Consider the following 7,448-nt stretch of genomic DNA (forward strand, 5'->3'; position numbering starts at 1 on the left):
TTGGATGACATTAGTATGTATGTATGAGGGTAGCCACCATCACCACCCATTGTATGCAAGTAGAATTACTGCAGAATCGAATTCATCTACCAGCAACTTTCATATCAATGCTGTTCGTGAAGGGTTGGGAAGGGGTTGGGTGGATCTATAAGCAATGTCGTTTATATGATTCCACGGGAATATAAGACACTCCTTCCAGCATAGACTTCCGGTTTCTAGATACATAACTTCGCCGTGCAAACTTATCTTGCGTGATGATTTGTGTCGTCAAAATCTTCTCCGACCTTATATGACTTGGGCTGGTTACCACATCCCTTCATTCCCTCAGTCTTCGATTCATTCGATACCCTGATGCTCCTTCCCCTTTACGATAATGATGGTATTTGGCAATGTAATAAAATATGTGGAATAGAATAGAGTTGCATCATTTAAGTTTACATGAGTGCTTCCATTAATTTACTAATACTGCTAACAAGGTCGTGTGGCTCAGCCGTCATCCACACCCGCAGTTTTGAGATCAGGCAGCCGGAAGCCACCCATCATCGCAGCTCCTAGCTTGGCTACTCAATACAGCATTACCGGGTAAGGCCACGTGGAGGCGCTAGGTAGGAGCTTGGGTGGGATAACTGGAGCTATGTTGGACGCTCCCTCATTTGCCTTCCCCATTTCATACCCCGTGAAATAAGTTAGATGACATTTGCCCAAAAACTGTTCCCCAGAAATTTTTTGACAGAACGCAAATTAGCCCGAACACGATTTTCCAGAAAATACCATTTCCCAGAAATATTTTTTCCAAAATACACTCAAGTCGCTTTTTACGCGCAGGATACGTCCCGCGTAAATCAAAACCGCGTAAATTCCGAAAACCGCGTAAATTCCGAAAATCGCGTAAAAAAACCGAGTAAATTCCGAAAACCGCGTAAATTCCGAAAACCGCGTAAAAATAGTCGCGTAAAAAACCGCGTAAAAAGTGACTTCAGTGTACAGTAGACTCTCAGAAAAGTTAACTCTCTGAAAAGTTAATTGTTCAGAAAAGTTAAGCGTATGTCAGCTCTCGTGCAACGCTCTAAAAAGTTAATTTTTGCCTTAACTTTTCCGAGAGTTTAAATTTATTGGTTGTCCCAGCGTTTCTTCACACTTGTGTTTACCTTCTATTTTTTTCTCATTTTTCGGCTTATTGTCACCTTTCCACAGTTTCATACAGAGTCGCATCATAACTGGGATTAAATTAAACTCTTGTATCGGACAGTTGCAACAATAGTTCAATACGGGCATATAGTTACTTCAGGATTTTTACAAACATACTGGAAAAGCGCAAACTCAGATTGAATTTTAAACGCAAAAGAAAGAATAGCAAGGAACTAAATATAAGCGCGAACGCTTATTATTAATCAAAAAGTAGTGGCAGACTACGAAAAAACAAAAGTAAACTAGTGTAACCGACTATTTTAAACTTAGTGAAAGGTATTATTTTATTAAAAAAACTTTTACGAAACTAAGTAAAGATAAAAAGATAAAAAGTAAAGATAAAGATATTGCTACATATTTCTTTCCATTACAACTTCCAGATACATAAAAATATCTATCCTATATCCCGGAATGCATTTTTCGCTTTTGTATTTATCATTTTCAATGACTAATCTCAAGTTTTTAGTCTTGACCTTGAAATGAGGTCATACATATATATTAATATTTTTTTTTTTTTGAGAAGGTAGGAGTCAAAATGACTACTTGTCAAGCATAGCTACCAATACCCCCCCCCCTTCCTTTCCGCTCTTCCCCTCCTTCACCAAAAAAAATTTTCATTTCTTTCCCCTACCGTCCCTTCATCAATTGTAGAACCATCGTTTCAAAAAAAAAAAAAATATATATGTATGACCTCATTTCAAGGTCAAGACTAAAAACTTGAGATTAGTCTATTACATAGGAACGGGGCCTTCCCTCGAAAACCCGCGCCGAGAAACGCGGCTAACACACACTGACAGACGAACAACGTCACGTGCAGTACCTTGCAAGTCGTAAGGGCCGGCATAGTGTCGTCGTCCTGAAAGTAAATAGTAGTTAGATTAAAAAACTTCTCGCTCGGTGGTAATCTGCAATTGATGCAGGAAGCGACACAATATGTGTCGATAACCTAACCAAAACGCGTCGCTATTCTTGAGAAGTGGATTTTGCGGTCTCCTTTTGTCCAGCGCCTCTATGGTTCAAAGGTACAAGTACCAGCGAACCACATGCCCTGGCGGGTGTTGTGGGTTCGAATCCGGTTGTAATCTCAGATTACAGCTTGATTCGACTCATGCACCTTCCAGTATTGGACAAAAGGTAGGAGTCAAAATGACTACTTGTCAAGCATAGCTACCAATGGGTATTGGTAGCTATGCTTGACAAGTAGTCATTTTGACTCCTACCTTTTGTCCAATGGGGAAAGAAATAAAAAAAAAATTCATTTCTTTCCCCTACCGTCCCTTCATCAATTGTAGAACCATCGTTTCAAAAACTATTAATATATATGTATGACCGCATTTCAAGGTCAAGACTAAAAACTTGAGATTAGTCTATCATACACCTGTCGAAAGTTGGTAGACTACGGTGGGCCGGCCACGTCACAAGGATGCCGGACGACTCTGCTCTTCAAGAACCCCACCGGCATCAGGAATAGAGGGGCCCAACATGCTAGATGGCTCGACCAGGTTGAAGCCGACTTGCGTGTGTCGAGACGCGCAACGAATTGGCGACGAGTAGCCTCCCAGCCAGCACCAACTCGTATATCAATGTACGAAATTATCGTAAATATCTCTTAACAAATTCGGATTTGTAAATAAAACCTAATAAAGCACACACAAGTTGATCTTCTATCGTTTATAATGCTAGTAGCTGACAAACATACGATTTTCAGCACAAAGTTGTTATAGCTGTATGAAGCTGGTCGCACTTAATCGGATTTCATCGTATTGAAATACCTGTATAAGCGTATCGCTCAAAATTATTCCTCAGTGCATACGCACGCACGCATCGCCTCCAAAACGAAACGGTACGGATAAGCGGCTTTTGCGCGTCAAATGCGATTTTTTGGATACAGTCACCCCAGTATTATGGGCCAGTCTATACTTTACGTTAGTTTCATACGTAACAAATTAATATTTAACCATCGAGCATGAGTTCAATAGATAGCAGCAACATTCTGCTGCATAGTTGACAGCAATACACTCAGTTCCAATGCGTTAATTTTCTTAATTTTCCGATAGTTGTCAGTTGGCTCAATTGACTTTCGATTTGTTGTTATTTTTGCGGTTGTTATAAAAAGTCGGTTGTGAATAGCTGAACTAGCTGACCCGGCAAACTTCGTATTGCCACAAATTAAAAATGTGTTGTACATAAATCGTGAATCTCGGATGACCTTTGTCTCGAGTTTTGCAAGTTTCTGGGGAGTTCATGGGTGTTTTAATATACAAATTTTGCTCAAAATAAAGTACAAAACAACTCCCCCCATTGCTTAGCCTGATAAAATAATGCGGATAGCATTGAAATATTCGCCATCATTACAAACCATTTCGCCGAATACCATTTTGCGGAACACCAATTCTCGGTTAACTATAACGCGGAATATAGAGTTTCGCAGAATACCATTTCGCGAAAAACCGTACGCAAGATGTACCATTTCACGGAAAATCTTTTCGTAGAAAGTAACCATTTCGCAGGGGTGACCCAACTGAATGAAAGAATAGAGGTCAGTAGGTCTAGCAAAATAAATAAACCTAGATAGAGGTGATCTCTACGGGGGGCTACCCCCTGCAGTGGCCGGCGCTTCCGACGGCAGGTCGCCGGCAACACTCGCGGCCTGTGGCTGTCTCGCGCTTAATTATCTAATGTTACTATTGATAGTTTTTGGTGGTCTTGTTATTGATTAATGTTTTATGAAAGAGTCTAAAATTTCTCGAGTTCGATTAGTTTTTGGGTTACGCAAAAATTTCTGTTTTATTTGCATGTGCTTATCCTTATCCTTATCCTTAGTCCTTATCCCCCTACCACAGGAGTGAGGGGTCTCAAACCATCATTAAAAAAATTCCTGCCTCTAAAACCCCCCACTTGACAAATTTGGTTCCATTTGCTTGATTTCTTTTCGAGTTATGAGGAAATTTATATTTCATTTGTACAGGAGCCCCCCCTCCTGAAGCGGGGAGAGGTTTCAATTCACCATAGAAAAAATTCTTGTCTCCAAAAACACCCACATGTAAAATTTTGTTCCATTTGGTTGAATGATTCTCGAGTTATTCAAAAATTTGTGTTTCATTTGTATGGGAGCCCCCCTCTCTTAGTGGAAGGAGGGGTCTCTAACCATCATAAGAACCTTCCATGGCCCCATAAACCCCTATATGCAAATTTTCACGCCGATCGGTTCAGTAGTTTTCGATTCTAAAAGGAACATAGGGACAGACAGACAGACAGAAATCCTTTCTTATAGGTATAGAAGAAGATAACGGCGTAAATTTGAGTGTCTGAGCGTAAAATGGATGGAAATCGAGGGAATAGGTATGTATTCAAAGAATTACGGTGAAACCACCTAGAAAAATGCATTTTCCGCTTTAATATACGAAATTAAACAATGGCCCGTAATACTGGGAGCAAAATTGACTTTTCCCAGTATTATGGGTCAAGCATATAGATCAACAGTATTCGCTGTTTTAGAACTATAATTGTAATTTTTTTCTCAGTAAAACTAAAAAACGTGCAAGGAAAATCAAGATACATAAATCGAAGCTCCATGATCCTGATATATTGCATTACGCTCTTGATCTAGCGAGACAAACCGAAAAAATTCTGGAAGTTGCAAGGGATCACAATCTACCGTACAGTACAGTTCCGCGTTATTTTTGGAAACCACCCAAAACTAATAAGCCAGGATCAAATACTTTACTTCGTCTTGAACTTACTTACTTTACTTAGTTGGCTTGCCGTCCTAAGACATCAGCCTGATGAACAAAGTTTCTCCAATGCACTTGATTGTGGGCCAACGCTCTCCAATTTCTCAGACTCGCTCCACCTAGTCTAACCATCTTGCTTGCTGCACCCCTGGTCGTCTTATTCCTACCGAATGTGAGGCAAATACTTTGCAGGGTAGTTGTTCGGCATTCTTGCAAGGTGTCCTGCCTATCGTATCCGGATAGCATTTTGTACCACTTGGTTTGTCATGTGCTATCCTGGAGACCATCACCTTGATGAAGCCCGCTGCGCGTGATTCGAATGAATTGGACAATCTACTCGAAATCCGAACACAGCACTGAGTACCATCCATCATAGATTGAATCAGTTTAATGAGCTCCCTGAAGAAGCTAAAATTGATTCTAATCTCAATTCACTCAGACAGTTGCTGAGCACAGTACAAGATACAACAACATCACTAAATCGCCTGAACTGCACCCACACACACACACACACACACACACACACACACACACACACACACACACACACACACACACACACACACACACACACACACACACACACACACACACACACACACACACACACACACACACACACACACACACACACACACACACACACACACACACACACACACACACACACACACACACACACACACACACACACACACACACACACACACACACACACACACACACACACACACACACACACACACACACACACACACACACACACACACACACACACACACACACACACACACACACACACACACACACACACACACACACACACACACACACACAACAAACACAAAAAAAATGCTTTGACCTCCCCGAAACAGATTTTTGTTGAAAAATATATTTAAAAATTATGCGATGTAGGTTCACAAACTTCACTTTCCATGGCAATATCATAGATCTTGAAGGTTTTATGACGTAGCTAATCTCGTTGACTCACTGTTGACTACTCTCCCCAATCCAATCTGTTGGAATAAATAATTAAAAATTTTACGGAAAAGTTTTATCTTTCTCTAATGAAATGGATTTTTTTTTGTTTTTTAAACTAGTCTTTAACAGAACGAATTTTTTTTTGGAATATTCGATGTTTCGACAGCGTAAAAGATAAAAAGTTACGTTAACATGGGTACAAACCCCGGTGGAAACCAAGTTTGTATGCTGACAGAGAAGAAGGGCTCCTTCGAGCTTCGTGCCACGTAACGGACTATAGATTGGAAACTTGGGACGTGGAACTGCCGATCTCTCAACTTCCTGGAGAACGCTCGAGTACTCTCCGACGTATTGAAGAGCCACTAGTTCAACATTGTAGCGCTGCAGGAGGTGTACTGGAAGAGCTCAACGCTATGTACTTTCAGAGATGGACATACCATCTACCAGAGCTGCGGCAACACACACGAGCTGGGTACAGCTTTCATGATGATGGGCGAAATATCAAGAGTGTCATCGGGGATTTCAATGCACTAATACCCATTGGGTATTTTCTCTTGAAAATTTGGGTAGAAGTAGTTTAGAGTGTATTGTTTGCACTGTATTTTGATCGCGGTCAGTTTTTCGCAAATTGGACAAAATGGCGGCACCCGAAAAGTAACGTAGCGAATTTATTTTGCGCAAGCATCTGAAAAATTCTCAAATCTCACATCATGGACGATGAAACTTACGTCAAGGCGGACTTCTGGCAGCTTCCGGCGCTACTGTACTTCACCGCTCAGCACAAGTTTGATGTTCTGGAGGAAGTAAGGATGCAGAAACTTTCAATGTTTGCCAAAAAATACATGATCTGGCAAACGATCTGCTCATGTGGCAAACAGAGTGCGCCGTTCGTGACTATCGGGACTGTAAACGAGATCTACCTCAAGGAGTGTCTACAGAAGCGTCTGCTTCCTCTGTTGAAGCAACACGTGGGCCCTACGATCTTCTGGCCGGATCTAGCTTCGTGCCACTATTCAAAGTATGTCATGGAGTGGTAAGAAGGCATCGGAGTTACTTTCGTACCCAAGGACATGAACCAAACCAACGCACCTGAACTAAGGTCCAATGAAAAATACTGAACTGAAACGTGAAGCAGTAAAGGGGCAATTAGTAGTGAATACGTCTAAAACTAAGTATTTGTTAGCATGAGGAACCGAATAGGCAATCGAATAGGTAATATAGTGTGGTAGTCGCCAGGGACGAGTTCGAGGTGGTAACTTGCCGGAATACCTCGGTATTTCGTCTTCAATTGCAACAAAATGAAAAGGATTAGAAAAATCAGATATGTATCAGAAATATATTTATAAACCAGATCTCGGGGACACAAAAATTACAGTCTAGAATCCAGAATCGAACAAAAACAGTCGAACAATTGAATGAAGCCACGGTTTTGTGCAATCTGTAAACTGAGAGTTTAACTGAGAACTGAGATTTTATGATGATTTCAACAAGAAGATTCAAATAAATAAAAAGATCTCACAAAAGGAACCACAATCAAACAACAAT

This window comes from Sabethes cyaneus, chromosome 2, assembly GCF_943734655.1.
Source record: "Sabethes cyaneus chromosome 2, idSabCyanKW18_F2, whole genome shotgun sequence".
NCBI lineage: Eukaryota > Metazoa > Arthropoda > Insecta > Diptera > Culicidae > Sabethes > Sabethes cyaneus.